Raw genomic sequence first — 22,671 nt, forward strand, 5'->3', positions numbered from 1 at the left:
ATATAAGGCAAGTTCTATGCTTTATCTTAAAATCTTTTATGATCAATCACTCAGAAGAAATCTCTCCAGAAGTGTGCTGGTAGATGTTTAATAAGTTCTTTGGTTGAAAACACATGAGAATGCCCTTTTGTGTTTAATCTGCATTATTAACATTTTTCCCATCATTTTCTTAAGACTAAAGAACCAAAAAAAAATACTAAATGATGTCTTAATGTGTAGTATTTGCTGATTTCCACATTATAGATGTTCACACAGAAAATTTAAGAACTGGACTCTTTGCAGCTGGTTGGAGCTAGCTCCAGTATATCCCTGAGTATACTCCACATGATGTGAGGGAGCTCTTAATATATCTTTTTATCCCTCTTACTACCTATGTGACTTTGGGTAAGTTAATTAGTCAATTAGTCAATTGGCCATGCTGGATATGTTTCCTCATTTGTAAAATCCGGGTGCTGGAATTGATTGATAGCCTATAAGGTCCCTTTTAGATCTAAATCCCTGATCCTATGATCTTTAATTTCTGCCTAGAAAACTATCATCTTTTGATTCAGATAACTTTATAACCATAACTCCATGTTTTATTCTACCTTTTTTCTTACTTCCCCATATGATAATAGATGTGCTTTGAAATAGCACATTTTTATAAAGCATTTTATAAATATTATCTCATTTTTTCTTCAAAACAACCATAGGAGATTGATGTTATTATTCCCATTTTACAGATGCAAAACTGAGGGGCACATATTAAATGAATTATCCAAGATCATAAAAGTACAAGATTTGTACTCAGGTCTCCTTAACTCCAAGGTCAACATTCAATCTACTGCACCATCTTAGCTGCCATATCTATTGTCCAGTCTTATTAATTACATTTTTGCAGCAGCTCTCAGAGTCATCCCCTTCTCTATATTCATATAATCACCACTCCAACCCAGGTTCTTGTGGGACTTTGAGGTCCTTGAGGACAGGATTTTTTTTTGCTTTTATTCATAACATGGTTCTATTTCGTTGGTTTTCAGAACTGGGTCCAGGATTACGAGGGATGGCTAGGGGGCATTTGTATTGTGCCACTAGAAGTGAAACTCTTGAATTGACACAAGATGGACCAGAGCAAAAGTTTCTGCAGCATGTTTTCATTAATCAAGAATGAAAATTGGAGATTCAAAGATGATCAGAAACAAGTATTATTATTATTATTTTATTATGATTATGATTATGATTATTACTATTATTACTTATTACGGTGTCTGGCATATTGTAGGTGCTTAATAAATACTCGTTGGCTGACTGTTGTAGTCTCCAGTTTAGTCTTCTTTCCTTCAGTTTCTCCCCTCTACAATTCATTCTGCACAAATATGCCAAATCGATTATAAAGCACACATCTGAACCTGTTATTCCCTTACTCAATAAATTTAATGTTACTGTAGTGACTCTAGGGGAAAAAAATTCTTCTAAACTTTCATCATCTGACAGCAGCCTAAATTTTCAGACCAGAAAGAAACAAACATTTATTAAATTCCTTTTATACACTAGACATTGTGCTATGCATGTTACTATTATCTCATTTTATCCTTATAACAACTCTGCAAGATAGATGCTATAATTATCCCCATTTTACATTAGAGAAAAGTGAAGCAGACAGAGGTTAAGTAGCTTGTTTAGGAGGAAAATGTAATAACTCTATGAAGCTGGATATGAACTCAGGACTTCTTGACTCTAGATCTACTGTAGCATTAAACACACCAAGAATCTAGAATGACTTCACATCAGTGCCCCCTACACATGCTGAATATGATAACAATTCATCTCCTACCTTCTTGTATTGGTATAGACTCCTCTCACCTCATGACTGTAATGTGTTTTCTCTTCTCAAATTTATCTTTTTAGAATCCATTGCTCTTTTTAAGACTTTACTCAAAATGCAGTCTTCTATGTAAGGTCTTTCTTAATCCCCTTAAGTAGTTAGTGCCCCCCTCAAATAACTTTGTACATGTTTTGTATGTGAACTGTTCTTCCCCATAGAATATAAGATCCCTGGGCACTGTATGTTTGAGTTTTGCTTTTGCATCTTCAGTGAATAGAATAGTGCCTGGCACTAGGAAACAGTGACCAAATGCTTGTTGAATGTGATATCCTTTATATCCTTTCTTTTATGCAATTTTGCTTTGGTGATAAGTTATAGCCTACTAACAATTCTGCTAGACTCAATAAAAGCTGTCCAAAATAGTGTTATATTTTTTGACAAATCCAAGAACATAATCTGCTAGAGAAAAGACTCTCTATTCAATAAAAAAAACTGATGAGAAATGTTGAAAACAGTTGGGTGGAAAGTACATTTTGACCAATATCTAACACCATATGCTAAAATAAAAGCTCCAAAAGGATATTTTGTCTGAATATAAAATGTCACATCATAAAAATTTAAGACAAGAGAAGGAGGTATCTTTCACAACTTTGACAAGTAGGAGAATTCTTAGTTACATAAGAGATAGGAGTATTAATAATAGCAAAACATTTTAATTTATTTTAAATTAAGTTTTTGCGTGAACAAAATCAATGCAACTTCATATGAAGAGAAACTAATGGATAAATGATTCTCAAAGATCTCTTATTAAAGTCTGATTTGTGAGATATTTAGATAATTGACACAAATATGTAAAGCAAAGAACCATTTCTTCATCAATAAATAGTCAAAGAAAATAGTTTTCAAACTAAGAAATATGAAATATCAAGTACTGTGCAAAAATGCTTCAAAATACTAAAAGAAATGCAATTTAAATACTGAGATATATATCCAGAAAACTGGCAAAATGATAAAAGACAAAAAAAATTCCATTTTTGAAAGAATTGTGGGAAGAAAGGCACACTAATACACTGGTGGAGGAAATGCAGATTTAACCAACTGCTCTAGAAAAATGAATACAACACTGTATAAAAATTCAATGATCTTAATAATAGACAAAATTCCTATGATTTCAAAGACAGAAATAAGAATCCCAAATATGCTAAAACATTTGAAGCAGCACTTTGTGTGGTAGAAACAAACCAGAAATAAAATAAATGCCTATCAAATGTGAAATGACTGATAATTGTGGTATGTGAATGTAACAGAATGAAGAAATTACAAACTTGAACAAGTCAGAGAAACACAGGCAGACTTGAAAACATATCACGAATGAAATAAGAGGAAACAAGAGAACAATGTAGAAAGAATATCATAGAGGTTAATTGGCTGGATTATGAGTTCATGCAGTAGGGAAATGTGATTTAATTCCAGAATTATTTGTTGGAACAAACTAAAGCTATAATTTTATCTTAGGAGGAGGAATCGAGAGCCATTGAAGTTTTCTAATGTGGTCAAACTACTGGGCAACTTCAGAAAAGTCATTTTCCTTCTCTGGACTTATTTAATCTTCTGTAAAATGAGGAGAGTGAGGGCAGGTAATTGTCCACATTTATGTCTAAGATTCCCTTTCCCTCTAATTCAATGGTCCCAGGAGTTGTACCAGGGGTGGGTATGCTAGAACCAACTTGGAAATAGTTTTTGATTTTTTCTGATTATATGTAAATATAGTTTTCAACATGCTTTTTCATAATTTTGATTTCCAAATTTTTCTCCTAAGTAATGATATAGTTTCTATCTATCTATCTATCTATCTATCTATCTATCTATCTATCCTATAAATACATGTATATGTGTGTGTGTCCAATCATGTAAAAATATATCCTCATTAGTCATGTTGCAAAAGAAGAAAGATAACAAAGGAGAAGAGCCCGGAAAACATATACACACAAAAATGAAAATGGTATATTTTGTTCTGTATACAGGCTCCATAGTTCTTTCTCTAGATATTTATAACATTTTCCATCATAAGTCTTCTGGAACTATATGGGATCATTGTGTTGCTGTTAAAAGCTAAGTCAATCACAACTGGTCACTGCATAATGTTGCTGTTACTTTATACAATCTTCTCATTCTGCTCACTTCAGTCAGCATCCGTTCATGCAAATGTTTCTAGGTTTTTCTAAAATCTACTTGTTCATTATATAACACAATAGTATTCAATCACCTGGCTCTAAAGTTTTGATGTAAACATTTCACCTCAGAAATTAGCAAATGTTACAAAATGAGGTTTGATTTATTGTTTTGTTGATGATCTAGACTTAAAGTGATAAAGAAAATATTAATAATATATTAAATTTAATAATGTGTATGCATATTTTTCCTAGAAGACTTGTTAAACCAGCACACCACTGAATAGAACAACCTAACAAAGAGCAATTTTCAAATTTTAGGTTAAGATATGGTATGACTGATAACAATGGAGTTACATTTCTTCTAAGCTATTGCAAAGCAATCAAAAATTATGATTTGCAATCACTGAAGAAACAAGAAAAAAAGTCATTTCAGAGTCAATAAAGACTGAGGTAGAATCATGGAAAAAGAAGTCTAGCCTGGGGGAAAAGGTATCTTGCCAGGCCCTTGATACAGAAAAATAATGGGATTTGCTCCCATTGACAGAAACTTTTATTTCGAATGAAAACTCACCTCCTCACTGGATTCAAAAGGTTTTTTTGTTTTGTTTTGTTCTTCTCTGATAAAATGAAAAGGGGAGGGAAGTGAAGAAAGAGAGAGAAAAAAGAGGGAAAGGAAGGAGTAAAGGGAGAGAGGGGGGAAAAAGAAAAGAAGGGAGAAAATGGATGAAAGTAGAAATGGGTAAGGTAAGAAAGAGGAAATGGGAAAAGACAAAGGGAAGTTAAAGGAAGAAAGGGGAAAGGAAAAAATGGAAAAAAGGGGAAATGAGGAATGGAGAAATAAAAGAAAGGGAAGGGAAGGGAAATATCAACCAATCATATTAGTTATCTCCTCCTCTTTATACTCTCAAATTGAAAAGAAGAAAGGCAGAAAGAGAAAGATAGACAGTTTATGTCTGTTTTTTCCTCCCCAGATGGGAAGCAGATGTGAGGTGCTTCAGTGTTAAGTCCAAGGGTCTTGGTCAGCTCATCCCTTGTTCATTTGTTGTCTATACCATTCATAGAGCTAGGTTGACAATGAATACCACATGCTACACTGTCACAAAACCTTCCCCAGGAATACAAATATAAGTGGCAAAAAGAAAATACAAATCTGCTCTTCTCGTGAAATTAGTCATTGTCAGCAGCTGGGACACTGGGCTTCCTGGCTCTCTTTGGCTGCTTCCTTTGGTCCATATCTTTAGAAATTCTGAAATGAGCTTAGCATCATATCAGAGCCCTAAAAAGAATCTCCCAACCCCCACTCCATTTCTTGCTGAGATTGGGTTTCCTGTTTTTTCTCTCTAGGACTGAATGTCTTTTCTCACAGCTCACAGAGCAGCAGAATGTGAGAAAAGGAATCATAAAATCTTAGAATCATAGGGATAATAGACTTAGAGCTAGAAGGGTTTTTAGAGAGTATGAATTCAACCTCATCACTTTACAGATGAGGAAAGGGAGACACAGACCATATGTGACAGAGTCAAGGTTCAAACTGTATAGTCCTCTGTGGTCAGATAAGCATTTTAGGAAGCCCATTGATAAGCTAGAGGACATCCAGAGAAGGGCAATTAGCATGGTGAAGATTTTGAGATCATGACTTATGAAGATCTGCTGAAAGAAGTTCAGATATTAATTATCCTGAAGAAAAGACTAAAGAGGAACATGACTTTTATTTTTTAGTATTTGAAGGTCTTTTATATGGAATATAGAGTAGTTTTATTATACTTATCCCCAGAATGAGGAGGAATGGGCAGAAGTCACAGATGGAAAGATTTAGACTTCACAGAAGGAAAAAGTTCTTCAAATTAGATATAAACAATGACTACAATAGACTAACTTGGGTGAATAAGAGTTCCCCTTCATTCCAATTATTCAACAAAGCTTCATGACTTCTTTTTGAATATGTTGTAGACAAGATGGCTTATAAGATCCCTTCCTTATGAAACTCAATAAAGGGAAATAGGGACAGTAATTTCTGTGGTTTTAGTGTGCTCTTTTTAGGGTTGACTCCAATATTCTGGGAAGATCCTCTTTAATAGATGTTGGAGGAAACAGTGTGAAATAGTAGAAAGAGTATTGGATCTAGTTTCAAAGTATGTAGCTTCATAAACCCACCTTTGATGCTTTCCAACTTCTGTAATCTTGGGCAAAACCCCAAATCTCTCCTCATCTCAGTTTTTGTTTCATACATATGTAGGAGGAGCTTTTTATTTCCAAATCTCATTTGCACATGAAGATCAGATCCCCAGAGGACAACAATTTGCTTCTCTTTCACAGATCCAAAGATAAATTTGGGGAGGATCTAGTTAAATAGCTCAAAGGCCCCCTCCTCTACATACCTCTATTGATTATCAGTTCATGTTAGGATCCAAAAATTCTTCACTGAATTTCCAGAAAAGCTAGTGGGAACTCCAGGTAGGTAGAGCTCTCTGTAAGGGCAGGGAGACCCTGGAGAGAGGGACCCATTCCAGGTTCCATTGTTTGATGAGTTCAAGCTCTGGAGAGCCAAGCAGCATGAACTTGTGAGAGGTAAGTTGACGTTGGCCTAATGTTAAAGCTGCTGCCAGTCATGTTATACTGTAATGTGGCTTAAGGGTGAAAGGTTGGGAAAAAAGGCTGTAACTGTTGAGTAGTCCATCAAGAAACAAGGCTTGGATATATTGGGTTGTTGAATTCTGTTGATAGAAATAACATGTGCCAAGGTGTCTCACTGGCAGGAAACCAATGCAAAAAACCAAAGACTCTCACAGCATACAGACTATCCCCAGTAGTTATATTTCCTAACAATCAAGTGATACAATGGAATGAGTCTGGAAAAAGGTGAGTAGGATGTCTTTGCACAATGTTCCCTATACTATAATAAACATCATTGTGCAAGTCATGTCATCAAGTATATGATAACATAGTTCTCTTTGATTATGAAGGACAAACATCATCATCACAGGGACATGAGGTCAGGAAAGGCAGAGTAAATTGACGTAATGTTTGTGCTCATTATTATATGCTCATTTTCCATAGTCTAGATGATGCATTTCAGGTATTTGTATAAGATATTTAATATTGCTGATCTTGATTTTAACCTTTGGAAAAACCAGTGACTGAGGCAGGCAGTATCTCTGCCTCACTGAAGGGACCAGGCATGTACTACCTCTATCATGCTCCCACAGTACAAATCCTGACTTATGGAGCCTACTGCAGGTCACTCTCATGATACTAATTTGCCATCTAGACTTAGTTTTACAAGCCAGTATTTGTTAAACTAGCATAGCAAAAATAACTGGTAAAAAATATTCCCTCACCCACCCTCCCTCACAAAATAAGTCTAGGATACTCTTTTCTACAAGTACATACTGAGGCCAGAGGAAAATGGAATGAAACTTATGTAATAAAGATACTCAAAACTCTTGGAAATAAATTTAATAAAGTCTTCTCTCTCCTTAAAGAAGTCCTCAAGAAGTTTTTTCAGGGGCATAGATAAACTTTTAGCTGGGCTCTTTAATAAAGTTCTGAAGCAACCCCCACCATCCTTGGCCCCTATTGCACAAAATGCTGCCATTCATTACTGTTCTAGGAACAGGGCAAGGATTCTATCAAGAATTTCAAATCACCCCAATTGACAAATGGTCAAAGGATTTGCAAAGGCAATTTACAGATGAGGAGATCAAAGCAATCCATAGCCATATGAAAAAATGCTCTAAATCATTAATTATTAGAGAAATGCAAATTAAAGCTTCTCTGAGGTACCAACTCATACCTCTCAGATTGGCCAGTATGACCAGGAAGGATAATGATCATTGTTGGAAGGGATGTGGGAAATCTGGGACATTATTACACTATTGGTAGAGCTGTGAACTCATCCAGCCCTTCTGGAGAGCTATTTGGAACTATGCCCAAAGGGCAACAAAAATGTGCATACCCTTTGAGCCAACAATACCACTACTGGGTCTATACCCTGAAGAGATGAGGAAAAAGGGTAAAAACATTACTTTGTACAAAAATATTTATAGCAGCCCTGTTTGTGGTGGCAAAGAATTAGAAATCCAGTAAATGTCCTTCAATTGGGGAATGGCTTAGCAAACTGTGGTATATGTATGTCATGGAACACTATTGTTCTATTAGAAACCAGGAGGGACGGGATTTCAGGGAAACCTGGAGGGATTTGCATGAACTGATGCTGAATGAGATGAGCAGAACCAGAAAAAGACTGTACACCCTAACAGCAACATGGGAGTGATATTCAACCTTGAAGGACTTGCTCATTCCATCAGTGCAACAATCGGGAACAATTTTGGGCTGTCTGCAGACAGTCTGTATCCAGATAAGGAGCTGTGGAGTTTGTGAACAAAGTGCAAGGACTATTCCCTTTAATTTGGGGAAAAAACAGATAGCTTATTGTCTGATCTGGTTACCTCTGAGAATTCTGTTCTCTTTAATGATATGATTTCTCTCTCATCACACCCAAATTGGATGAAGGTACAACATGGAAACAAAGTAAAGACTGACAAATTGCTTTCCGTGGGGTGCGGGTAGGGGAGGGAAGCAAGATTGGGGGAAAATTGTAAAACTCAAATAACATCTTTAATAAAAAAATTTTAAAAAAAGAATTTCAAATCCTCTATAACCTTGAGATTTATGAAGTAATTTTCTGGACAAGGAGAGTGGGGGAGAAAGAAGTTCATTTCCCCAAACTTCAAGTGATTCCCGTTCAAGAATGTTTTTGGCACTGCTGACCCCACATTCAAATACTAGGTTCCAAACTGGTTTGCTATTTTATACAAATTGTAAAGGTGGTGACCAAGTTTCTTCAATTAATCCCAATTAACTCTTATACAGTGTTACTAATCAAGTTTCAAACCAATCAAATTGAGTGTCTGATTGATTCTATAGAGGTACTCTGATCAAAGGAATGCAAACAGCATCTTCCATGGGGTGGGATTGATTGACTGACTGATTCAAATGATACTCACCATTACATGTATAATGGCAAGAGTTGAACAAGATGATCATTTTTAACAAACTTTTACTTATTTTATTCTAAATTTAAGAAATAAAACATGTATTTCTATAACATAGTAGAATAAAGATAATTAATATATGAAATCACAAATCTATTATGTATAACTTGCTGTTTCTTTTAAGTACATATTAAAGTTGTCATGTAACTTTCTTTATTATCCTTTTTTATTCCTTCCCCCCAACTAAGAGATGGCTATTTTTCAAGACAAATGTACATATATATATATATATATATATATGTATGTATGTATATAAATGTATTGTTTCTGCAAGTAGATAATGCCTTCCCTTATATGTCTTTTGTAGTTAATTTGGGTATTTATGCATCCAAAAATACATAATCCCTCAAAGTTGTTCTTACAACAAAATTTTGCTACTGTATACAACATACTCTTGGTTCGGCTCATTTTATTCTTCATTATTTCTTGTAATTCTATCCATGTTTTTTCTAGGATCATCAAGCTCAATACAATAGTATTCCATCATAATAGCATAGCACAACTTGTTCAGCCATTTCCCAATTGATGAGCTGCATGTATGATTTATGGGAAAAAACATGATGAAAATGTTTATGATCTAAACTTCTGTGCAGATTCCCCTACCTCTGGGGTCCTAAATGGTATTGTAACAAGGGAAACTAAGGTGGAGTTTCCTATCAAATAAAGCTTTCCACAATACTGTGGCCTGCCTGCTGAGTTAGTGCATTTTCTGACCTTAAGATGTCTAAGCAGAACCTTGATAAACAGTTGGATGAATGTCACATAGAGAACTAATCTGTCAGGCAAATGATTGCACTAGATACTTCTAAGGTCCTCCATGATTTTAAGAGTCTATTATTTTAAGTTCTGAATATCCACCTTAAAGAGCTGAGTTGAGAATGACTCTGCTCCAAGCATCATCATCCTGGGGAGGTTGGGACCACTGAGCCTCAAATACAACTTTGCTAGTGAGTTAATATGAAATCTTCCAGAAAGATTTTTTTTTTATTTTAGCCATGAAATCTTAATCTTGTCTCAGACATGACATTTGCCCTCTCAATAAAAGAGGCAATTTATATTACTGTTATTTGAAACTAAAGAAATCCAATAAAGTGGTTTTAAGCCAAAATGTACCATAATGACAAAATGATTGATCTTTTTATAATACATAGCTTTTACCATTCTCAAATTTAAGAAATAAAATATAGAAGATATTCATTTATAACATAGCCCAGCATTCATCTTCATAACAGTCCTTTGTATTTATTAAGTGTCTGTCACCTGTAGAAACACAAAGCCAAAGAGTTCCATATGAATCCTCATGGTTGTCATTGTCAAATCATTAACTCCCTACTGATATGGGAAGAGAGAACAACATACTTGGTAGCATCATAAGTTTTTACAAAGATCTTGCTCCACCTTGCAAAAGTTCACATTGCCCCCATGAAAAAGGGCCAAACATATGTATACCATTTAAGAGCTAAGAGACTTGAGGACCAAAGATATTAAAAGACCCAACACTCCCAAGGAAAAGAGCTATTAGATCAATGATCAATTCCCTAAGTGTACTAGAGAACCCTGAAGTTGAAATGAAATATAACAAACCTAGTCCTCAGGCAGAAGGGACCAGAGAATCACTGGTCCATATACATGCATCATCCCTCTACTTCTAGATCACACACACATGAGAATTTGGAAAATATTTTATTTATTCATCTTTGTATCCATCCAGTACCTGGCACATTGTCTGAACTGAATTCAAAAAGAACATGTTCTGGACTTGATTGTCATGATGTGACACATATATTCCCAGCACCCATACACCCTCAGACATATGTGTACTGTGGGTACTTAATAAATATTTTTAAAACTAAATTAATCAGGAAAGGACTTTAGAGATTCTAGTCTAGTCAAATCCTCCGCTTTTCAGAGAAATGCTATGACTAACCCAACATTGAATGGCTCGAAAGTACAAAGAGTCAGACCAATAAAGTCAGGTCTTCAGACTCTAAAATTCCTATTTCTATTTCTACTCAACTATGTTTCTTTTTAGGTGAATTGCATTGAACTGAAGTTTCCAACTAACAGAAGTGGAAGACTTAGCAGAGAGGCCTCCTAAAATGATTGTTCTCCTAAAAGAAGTAATCTCCCTAAGGGCAAGGATTTAGCACAATGTCTGTTACATAATAGAGATTTAATAAATGCTTAAGAATAATTAATTAAATGAATGAATGTGGAGGGAAGGGGAAGAAGAATGAGTCAAAAATGATTTCAAGATACCTGTAAAAAGTTAAATGACCACTACAAAAATGATTCACCATTCAAATAGTTTCTTCCCAGATTTGTGGAACTAATTATTGAAACATGGACTGAATCAGATGTTAAGAATCCTCCCCATTAAGAGACCTATTGTTAAAATGTGAGATGTTCCACGTGTAAGGGGCCTTCTGCTGAAAATAGTATCTTTCCAGATGTGACAGTCTAAATAAACTAAGAGTTCCAGATATGAGAGATTTCTTACCAATAATCATTTCTGCTAAAGTCAATAAGGGTGTCAGATTATCTATGATGTGGACATGGGGTATGAAACCACATGATTCCCAACAGCCATCAGTCCAATTCTCTGTATTTTGTTCTTAAATCCTATCAACACAGTAACTCTATTCAGGTTCTATAAATCCAAGAGAGAATCAAATCAATGACCTACTTTAGAGGGGGCCTGAACACAATTAACAATGCACCTGATGCCCTCCCACTTCTGTCATTTTTTAGACTTAATCTTAGGTCCTTCAGTCATAGATCCCTGGAGAGTCTGTTTTCCAGCTGAGCAAGTGAGCCAAGCCCTTTGCAAGCTATGTAAGGAGAAAACTGAGGGGAAGGGGAAGGGATGAGGAGGAGAGAGAGAGAGAAGTAAAGGAAGATAGGGGAGAAAAATGCAGGGAAAGAGAGAGAAGAGGGGGAGGTGAGAGAAGGAATGAAAAGAGAGGAAGGAGAGGAAATGGCAAAAAAAGAGAGAGGAAGAGAGGGGACAAGAGAAAGACGATGAGCAGAATAAGGTACTCCTAGAGTCATTCATGACAAGGAAAAAAACTCAGACTTTGGGGAACCTGGATAATTACCACTTTCACACAAAAGGGAATTTAATGTACTTCGAGCTGATAAGCTTTGAAAATGCACTGATGTTGAACCCTATTAAGCAATATTTAAAAGTGATGGATTTGATTGAAAAATAAAATATGGTGTACCCCACCAGCAAATGGAGCTGACTTAGCAGAAGTGTAACAGCTGGAAGCTAAGAGTATTTCAGTTTAGTGTTGAGTGAACCTTCTGAGGTTCAGAAGTTCAAGCCCAGTTCAGTCAACTCCTCCTTTCATTGCATGCTTCCTGGAGCTTAATCAAGGGAGGGATGGGGAACAATGGGGTTGTGTCTCCAAATGGAAACAGCTGAGAAAGACAATTGGGCACTGTTGTTACAAAATTAGGACTGAAAAGAATCTAATAATTTTAACGATGAAGAAAATGAAACTGAGTTCAACTGTGGGTTTATTGAGTTTCTGGCACAGAGTAGGTAGACAATTGCTTCTTAAATGACTGCTTAAAGGTTACACAGTTGGCATGTAGAGGAGTTAGAATTTGAACCCAGGTCCCCAGAGCCACAAATTCTTAATTCTTCTCACTGCCACTTGTGTTCTATAGATAAGAGAGATGTTTATATTTACCTCTTCTGCTGTGGTCCCATTGCTAAGAAAAAAGAAACCACTCCAACAAATTCATTCAGATAAGAGCTAAACACTGAGTGGGTGAGTGACTCAGGGAACATTCCTTTACAGAAGCCATGGAGCCTCCACTTGAAAACCTACATTAATGGAGAATTCAATATGAATTTTATTGCAATATGACTTTAATAATTTAAAAATGTTTCTTAGAATGTTTTGCTTATTCTACATATGATTTCCACTCATTACTCTTATATCTATCATCATAATCAACTTATTCAAGTTTAATATTTTTTAAATATTATAAGCATGAGATCACAATAATAACTTAGCTTCTCATTTTCTCCATTCAGTGATTCCCACATTCCCTGGACAGACCAATGGAAAACTACAGCAAACATTCTTCCAGGGACACTCAGCGCCTCCGGGGGTGTCTGGTTCAGTTCAGTTTAGAAAACACTGATTAGAAAACACTGAAATTTTCATAAAAGTTAATAGAGTAAGACCAAAATTACCTGGAATTCAGAAACTACTGTCAACTACATCTCCAGGTAGCACCTTCTCAATTGCTTACATATACTATCCAGAAGATGGTTTCTATGTATATTCTATTTCCACAATACCTTAGTGGTCAGTTTAATTGCCTATTGCAATTTCTGACCATTTCTGTGAGGAATGAACCCCTTGGTGTCTGGTGAAATCAATGAGCCTCTTCTCAGAATTATGATGTAAATGCATAAAATCAAATGTACAGGATTAGAAAAAGAAAGCAATGATACTGAAGTAAAGTATCAAAATTTCAAATATGTATATGAATATATATATATACACATCTATACTAAAATCAGACTATAAAATTCATACAAAAGGAAAGGATATATTTTTTTTTAGAATTTCTACTAACTTTCACTTTCATTGGCAGGTAAAATTGATTCCAGAGGCCCTTAATCTCACCCTTTCCATTTTGCTTTTACCTCATCCCTCTTTAAAATTCAACTCAATGTCTTCTTCCACGAGATAAGTGGAAATTAGCCAACCCGGGTTGTAGAAAGGATGATGAGATGGCTCTCCTCCCCAGAGCTATGAGCTGTGGGATGAGAGGTCTTGATTCTTAGCATAAATTGGCTTGTCAACAATTGAATCTACTGAATAAAGTGACCGCATTATAGGTGCATAAGAGCTTAGCATCCAAGTTCACTTCCTCCTAAAGCCATATAGGTACAAGTAGGAATTGACTAGCCCAGCCCTCACTAGGCAGCCCACTCACTCCTTCCCAGGAAGCCCAGGGGAAATGACTGCTTTCAGAATGATGAGGGAAATGCTTTTGCTGCTCGAGTGCACATATTGATTACCCTTCTTGATAGTAGGCTTATTTATTCTGGAGAGCTACAAAACTCCCACTCATAGCAGTGAAAACATTTCCAATGAATCTCAGGTTGTTAATTGATGAAAGAGAGAGGCAATTCATTTTAAATCTAAAGATGGTGGAGTCCAAGGAAGGAATTGACTTCACTTATGACACTATTGGAGTTAGGCTCATCATCTTGGAGCTACAGAAAATCAAAGGCTCCATAGATTCACATCTAGATTATTGTATTCAGTTCTAAGTTCTGCATCATAAGATATTGAGTGGAGGGAATTTATTATTAATAACCATTGAATTGGGAAAACTAGAGCCTTCCTCCCCCTTTTACTTAAATCCTGATTTCAAAAGTTCAGTCTCTTGAAGGACATTACTGATAATAAAATTGGACTAAGACCCCACCCAAATGGGGAAGTCCTTGTGCTCTATACAAGTTTGGGTGGGGAAAATTTCTTTGAATAGATTGCACAAGGCTCGGAATAATTTAGAAATAAATGACATAATCAAAATTCATTGCCTCTCATTGTAATATTCATTCCCTTATTAATGGTTAAACAGAGTCTCTTCCAATAGGCATATAAAAACTTTGAGTCCACTGCCCCGATTAACCAAAGTTAATCTTCCAAGAAAGAGATAGACAATGAAAATGCTTTTATTAAAATTCTGGCATTAATAACATGATTAAATTATTCAGAAGTTATGTCTCTACAGAGAAGAAACTGGACAATGTTGAAAAAGGCTTCAACCAGGATTATGAAACTGTTCAGAATTGTATACTATGAATGTCAATAGAAGGAACTAAGAAACTTTAGCCTAGTTAAAAGAAGACCTAAGTAAACTTTCAGATAAAACAAGGATTCATTGAAACATTTACAATGTAGAAATAAGGAGATGATAATCCAGGGACATTCAACCTTGATCCAACTTCATCTAAAGTATTGTGCTCAATTCTGGGGCCATATTTTATAAAGCAATAGTAACATGCTGTAGAGTGTTCAAAAGAAGGTACCATATATAGTGAAGGACCTGCAGTTCCTTCTAAATGACAATCAATTGAAGGAGCTATGAATGTTTGATCTAGAGAAGAGAAGACTTAGGGAACACAAGAACTGTTTTCAAGTATTCAAAGGGTTGCCACATGAAAAAAATCAAAAAGACAAGGCACTCTCCTTGCCTCCAGAAGGCAGATTCAGGAGCAATGGGTGCAAGTTACCAGGGAGATTTAGACTTGATGTAGAAACAAGGCCTGAACAGAACTTTCTAAAAGAGGAATTTTCTACCCCCAAAAGTAGTGAGTAGGACAGCTAGGTGGTTCAGTGGATAGAGCACTGGCTCTGGAATCAGGAGTACCTGAGTTCAAATCTGGTCTCAGACGTTTAAAAATTACCTAGCTGTGTGGCCTTGGGCAAGCCACTTAACCCCATTGCCTTGCAAAAAAAAATACTAGAAAAGAAGAAAGTAGTGAGTTACACTTTTACTGAGTCTTGAAGCAAAGACTGGATGACCATTTATAAAGGATGAAGTAAAGTAATTCTTATTCAATTATTGGTGGGATTAAGAATTCCTTTCCTATAATGAAATTCTGGAATTCTATGGAAGAGAATTTAAATCTATTACATATAACCCTGAAAAGAAGGGCGGGGGGGGGGGGGGGGCGGGGGAAGCAGGATGCATGAAAATTACAGGGAACAGATTTAGCTAAATATATGGAGGTATTGCTTAATGATTCAAACTGTCCAAAATTATATGATGGAATAATATATTTTTCCATCACCAACAGTGTCCAAGCAGAGGCTAAAGTAACCAACCATTCTTCAGGAGGTTTGTAGAAGGCATTGTACTCCATTGAAGAGAGAGAAGGGGAAGTTAAATGGAAGAAAGACAAGGTCCTTTCCTACTCAAGTTAAGAGAAATGGAATATTCTTTTTTTTCAGTTTTTGCAAGGCAATAGGGTTAAATGACTTGCCCAAGGCCACGCAGCTAGGTAAATTATTAAGTGTCTGAGGTCAGATTTGAACTCAGGTACCTGACTCCAGGGCCCATGCTCTATCCACTGTGCCACCTAGCTGCCCTGAAATGGAATATTCTTTATCCATCCCCTAAGTCCCAGCATGAAAATTTTCCCTTATCTCTGACATATCTTCTCTCATAGCCTGATGAATTCAATTCTGTGGTTGTTTTTGTCACTGTTGCCTTGACTGCACTATTTCTCAGGGAGTTTAAAATTATAAATAATGCAATTGAATATATACTGATATAATTTTAAAAATATCCTGGTTTAAGAGTTTAAGATCTAGATTTTTAGATAGCTCCTTTACAGTCTCTTAACACAAACATTCCCTTTTATGTTGTCTTTTCTTATTGGAATCTAAGTGCCTTAAAGAGAAGGGTTATCTTGCTTTTAGTTTTTTGCATATTTAGCACAATGCTCAGCACATAGTAACCCAGTTAATAAGTTTTTTCATTCATTAGTTCATTTATAAATGCATTGAATCTTGCCCATAATCTAGTTAGAAAATTAGATTGAGAATTTATTTTGAGGTATAAGACCCTTTTTTTGAATCCACCTTCATATCTTTGAAGACAATGCACTCTCCTAGCTGTCTCTGCACTCTATACTCCATATTCCTCCAACTAATTTTTACCTGGCCTCTCCTCCTAATTTCTGCCTTTTGAAATACTCTCTCCGCTCTATCAGTGTTCTTCCTTAAATATTGTGCTGAGATATTGACACAGTATTCCCAACATGATTTGACCACATCACCTCTCATTCAGTAACTCCAATGGTTCCCTATTCCTTCCAAAATTGAACAAATTTTTTTTTCTAAGGAATTTAAAACTCTTTGCAAGCTGGCCCCTTTTATAGTTTGTCATTTTCCAACTTATTCTACCACATAGACTGCAGCTCAGTTAGCTACATGGGTCTACTTATATTTCCTTAAACATACCACTCCATTGCTCATCAGCCTTTGTACTGACTGCCCGTTGTGCCTAGAATGTTTTTTCCTTACCTCTACCTCTTAACTTCCTTGCCTTCCTTCAAGACTTAGCTCAAATCTTACCTTCTAGAAGAGGTACTTTTTTCCACTTTCTCCTTGCCCCATCCCACCCCTGGATACTAGTGCTTTCCTCTCTGAGAAGGAATATCTGCACATATCTGGTATACATTTACTTATTTACATGATATCTTCCCTACCAGAATGTGAACTCTTTGAAGATAGGGCCAATTACAGACTTTCTTTGTATTACTACTGCATATCACATGGTAAATACTTAATCAATATTATTGGCTGACTGATAAGGTCCAGTGGGACATTCTAGACATTATGCTTCTTTTAATGAGGTCTCAGATAGCATTATACTTTGTGACTACCCTATTATATTCCTAACGCATATGTTGTTTGATATTTGACAAAACTAGTAGATCTTTTACATTTATTTGGTTTTTACCCAAACTTTCTTTGCATTATTCCTATTTGTTCTTGAGTCATCTGAGAGAGGCAGCAGAAGGTAATGGAAGAAAAGCCATCTTCACAATACTGGTCTTGTGACCTTGGACAAATCACTAGACAAGGTAAATGCTTACATGGAGGTCAGAAGAAGTAATTTGAGGACAAGATCTCTAAAAAAAACTTTAGGATTGATTGGGTGATATGGAAGGCACTGGCGCAGAATTGCTGAGCATGGCATGGCTGCATCAAAGAAGGCACTATGAACTAGGAGTGAAGAACACTGAAGTAACTCAAAAGAAATGTGAGATGTACAAATTTAGAGACATCTCCACTCCAAATGGTCACATTAACTATTTGTATCCAACAGGTGGCATAGCTCTATCAACTAACATCTTTCAATGTTCCAACCATCTCACTTAAGCTAATTTACAGAGGAGATGACAACCTACAGAGGTAAGGGTGTGTTTTCTGCATCAAAGGAATTCCCTGTACTATTGAAATGATGGATTCTGTCCCCTGTAGTCTCCTATAACATCTTCCCTATTATCTTTTTAGATGGGGAAGCATTATTTCTTTTGTCTTAGTAAAGAGACTTAGAGATTGAAACAGATAGTCAGTACCCATATAACAAATGAATGTATGAGAAGCAACAATATTCAGTGAGTCTCACACACACACACACACATTATATATATATATATATATATATATATATATATATATATATATATATATATATATATAGCCAAGTAAAATTTATAGAAATAAGAGTCATTCCTCAACCGATAAATGGTCAAAGAACATAACTGAAAAAAAAAGAACATAACTGAAAACAGGCAGTTTTCAAAGTAATCAAAGACATCTATAGTTGTGAAAAATGCTCTAAATCACTACTGATTAAAGAAATGCAAATTAGAAGACCTCTGAGGTAACACACTACATTTATCAGATAGGTTGATATGACAAAAAAAAAAAAGGGAAATGACAATTATTAGAGTGGCTGTGGGGAAATTGAAACTAATTTACAATTAGTGAACTGATTCAATTATCCAGGAGAGCAATTTAGAACTATGCTCAAAGGGTTATAAAAACCATGCAATAGCCTTTAACCAAACAATACCACAAGTAGGTCAGTGATTCAAAGAGATTAAAAATAAAAAAGGAAAAGGTCAAAATATAGCAGTTCTTCAAAGAATTAGAAATTGAAGGGATAGTCATCAATAGGAAAATGATTAAAAAGTTGTTGTATGAGATTGTAATGGAATAATGTTGTGCTATAAGAAACAATAAGCAAGATGCTCTCAGAAAAACTTGGGGTGACGTACATGAACTTATGAAAAGTGAAATGAACTGAACCAGGAGATCATTGTACACAGGAACAGCAATATTATATGATGATGTACCATGAATAACAGCTATTCCCAGCAAAAAATGATCTAAGACAATTCCCAATTACTTATGATGAAAGGTGCTGTCCATCTCCAGAGCAAGAACTGGCAGAATGTCAAAGCAGATCAAAGATACTTTTTCTTTCCTTTTTTTTTCTTGAGGGTTTTTTTGGGAGGGGTTTCTTTCACTGTATGACTTAAATAGAAATGTGCTTGCATGGCTATAAATGTATAACCTATCTTAATTCTCAATTGAGGGAAAAGGAAAGAGAATTTGGAACTCAAAAATTGGAAAAACTGAATGTTAAAGTTTTTACAAATAATTGGGAAAAAATAAAATAATAAATTTAGGAGAAAAAATATTGAGTGAGCAGTTTGTCCATTCATTTGGCAAATGTTTATCAAGTATTCAGTAGAACAAAGGAGTATGCCCAGCCATGGTAAAGAATTTAAAGAAGACGAGGCTAAGAAGCTAAAAATCCAGTGGATGCTATTAGACATAGAGCTGATTCTCCAATACTCCTGAAGGTAAGGATACTAAAGACACCATCAATATAAAGATGAGAATAATTATGAAATGCAATGGTATCAGTTTCATTGTATTCATTCTTTGATCCTTTACCATAAATTCTGTAGTTGATGTCATTATATTTTAATTCTTCAAAAGAGCTATCACTTCTATGATGTAGACATATCAACCAATAAAGACTGCAGCATTTCAGGGTTATAGTATATGAATTAATTGGGTTGCTGGAGCTAAAAGAAATCATCACTTCAAGGTCAAATTTCTGGTTATGAGACTTTCCACATTCAGTAATAATAACTACTACTTATATAGTGTCTATTATAACAGGCACTTCTGTGGAAGATTTTTTAATTATCTTATTTGATCCTCACTCCAACCTTGGAGGAAGGGGGAAGGGACTATTATTCTTATTCTTATTTTAGAAGAGGAAAGTGAGGCAAACAGAGGTTTAATGACTTACCCAGGGATACACAGCTTGTAAGTGTCTGAAGTCTGATTTGAACTCATCTTCCTGACTCCAAGCCCAGGGCCTTCACTTCCATCAGTCCTTAGATTACAGAAATCATGTTCATAGGCTCATATTCAAAAACTTTCCAGCTTGGCAGAACTTGTCAGAACTTGGGCTTCAAGGTCTCGTTGGTCTTTAGTGATCAAATTAAACTCATTTGAAATTCAGTGGAAAGCAGAGGATTGTGTAAGAGTACAGAGGAACCCATCTCTACATGTTTGTAAATAGATATTAAAAAGCCTAGTAGCTCTTTAAGTCAGAGGGTGAAGCTCTTTACAGCTAGGGCATCAGGAATCAGAGAAGAGTTCAGAGATGACATATTTGAGTTGTGCCTAAAGGCACTGAATGATAGACAGAGACTAGGGACTGGAGTGAACAAGGTAGATCACTCTGGGAGATGTTCAATAAAAGTTATGCTAGATCTTATCATCCTCTTATCCTTATAATTTTATAATGTTTTGAGGTTTATAATCCTGGAGAGGTGGATTAGAAATAGATTATGAAGAGCCCTGAATGTCAAACTAAGACTTAATTTGCTTAATTTAAATTATATTATTATTAATGAATTAAATATTATTATTAATATACTTAATTTAGACTTAATTTACTAAGATACACAGAATTAGCAATTCAAAGACTCTTTTCCCAATAATGCGATTCTTATGAGATTCCACCACGTAAGCACCACTTGGCTTCCTGCAGGTGACCTGTGACTTTGAAGAAACCACTGCAAACATTCCCATCTCTGCTGACGAGGTCTGGTCACACTATGGTTTGAAGAGAGATGAGAGAGGCCAGAGGAAACCTGGCCTCCAGCCCTGCGGTGAGTCAAACCCCAGGCAGCCAGCATTTTTGGCTTGAAGATTAGAAGAACAGTGTGAGGCCGACAGCAGGGTCTGGACCACGTGGACCCATGTGATGCAGATTTCTAAATTTCTTGAACATCAAAGTTAGAAATATTCTGAGGTGAGCTGGAGCAAAGGAACTCAAAATACAGGGATAGGAGGGGTTAGGCTTCTGGAGTGGGAGCTTTTCCTTTGTGTGCCTCTATTCTTCTACTTTGGGAAGTAAATACTTTCTAAGTCATTATCTCATCTAATGCTCACCACAGCTCTATGAAGTAGGAGAGACAGCTCTTTTGGCCCCATTTTACAGCTGATAAAACTGAAGCATACCAAGGAAAGGTTTCTTACCCAAGGTCACTCACTAAGTTAGTGGCAGAGCTGAAGTTTGATCCTAGGACAGAAATCACAAGGATCAGTCTACTAAACTTCATTGCCTCTTCTTAAGACTTATTATCTAGCTCTATTCTTAATGTCCTCTATCAGGTATTATTAGGTGTTTCCCAGGAAAAAGTCCAGTGAGTTCCTATTCCTCTCTATCATTTGGACAATACATGAAATTCCATGTACTTTGACAAACTCTGATTGAACTCCACTTTGGGGGGGGTGTACTATTTACTCTTTTGATAACCCACACTGTTAATTAAGTTCACAGTTGTGTCATGTACCTGAGCTGTACCTTTAAGTTTTGCTTTTGGGGGGGGGGGATTTTTCAAGGCATTGGGGTTATGTGGCTTGCCGAAGGCCACACAGCTAGGTAATTATTAAGTATCTGAGATCAGATTTGAACTCAAGTACTCCTGATTCCAAGGGTGGTGCTCTATCCACTGTGCCACCTAGCTGCCCCTTTTGCTTTCATTTCAAAGGAGACTCAAGAATGATATGATAATGCAAAGAGGTCAAGGTCAGATAGTAGCTCCTTTCCTACTCAACTCAAAAGCCAGCTTCTGAGACCGCCCTGATTCCCTCAAATGTTAGTGCTTTCCACCTGAATATGAATTACTAATCAAGACAAGGCAAGTCAACATGTATTTATTAAACCTCATAGTGCTAAGGCACTGTGCTAAGTTCTATAATATAAACTTTATGTGGTAAGTGCCTGCTCTTCTTTATACGCCTTACACCTACCCTTGTTTTGAATACACAGTAGAGACTTCAGAAATGCTTGTTTATATAAAATGAATTGAAATTATTAATCTAGTTTATGAGAGCTTCTGAGAAGTTCTGAGTTAGGAGTTTATTTATTAAGAACAATTTGACAATATCAAAATTGAGTTTTATACCTGTTATTTCTTTTCCATCCAAAACAACCAAACCTACAAATAATTGACTCAGTCTTCTGGTCAGTCATGTGCATTGTTATCAGATTTATACCTTAAGTGGAATGGTCCATTTGTCTAGTCATTCAAAGAGCATTCCTTTTAAAAAAAATTATTCATTTAAGGCAATGAGGTTAAGTGATTTGTTCAAGGTCACATAGCTAAGCAATTATTAAGGGTCTGAGCCCACATTTGAACTCAGGTTATCCTGATTCCAGAGTTGGTACTCTATCCACTATGCCACCTATCACCCCCTCTTAAGCACTTACTGCATGCTCAGTCCTGGGGAGATACAAAGACAGTCTATAAATTCAGAAAGTTTATAATCTAATAGGGCAATAAGACATAAGTACAGATAGTTTATAATTTAATATAAATCCCAAGGATTCAGGAAGTATGATATAGTAGAAAGCATATATACTCAGAGCAAGGGTCCAAGCTTCAGTTCTACTACTTACTAAATGTGTGACCAGGGGTAGCAAGGTGATACAGTGGATAGAGTATGGACCCTGGAGTCAGGAGGACCTGGGTTCAAAATATGACCTT

The 22,671-nt window shown here is 35.9% G+C and overlaps 1 long non-coding RNA gene across 2 annotated transcripts in view; it reads right to left on the reverse strand.

The window, feature by feature from the left end:
* Nucleotides 1-20,144, reverse strand: part of LOC141516392 (uncharacterized) — a 143,129-nt gene extending 122,985 nt beyond the window's left edge. For both annotated transcript variants that reach the window (XR_012476684.1, XR_012476683.1), the window contains exon 1: nt 19,917-20,144. This is a non-coding gene — a long non-coding RNA (uncharacterized LOC141516392). The remainder of the gene's footprint in view (nt 1-19,916) is intronic.
* Between the last annotated feature and the right edge of the window lie 2,527 nt (nt 20,145-22,671).

Source organism: Macrotis lagotis, chromosome 3, assembly GCF_037893015.1.
Source record: "Macrotis lagotis isolate mMagLag1 chromosome 3, bilby.v1.9.chrom.fasta, whole genome shotgun sequence".
Lineage (NCBI taxonomy): Eukaryota > Metazoa > Chordata > Mammalia > Peramelemorphia > Peramelidae > Macrotis > Macrotis lagotis.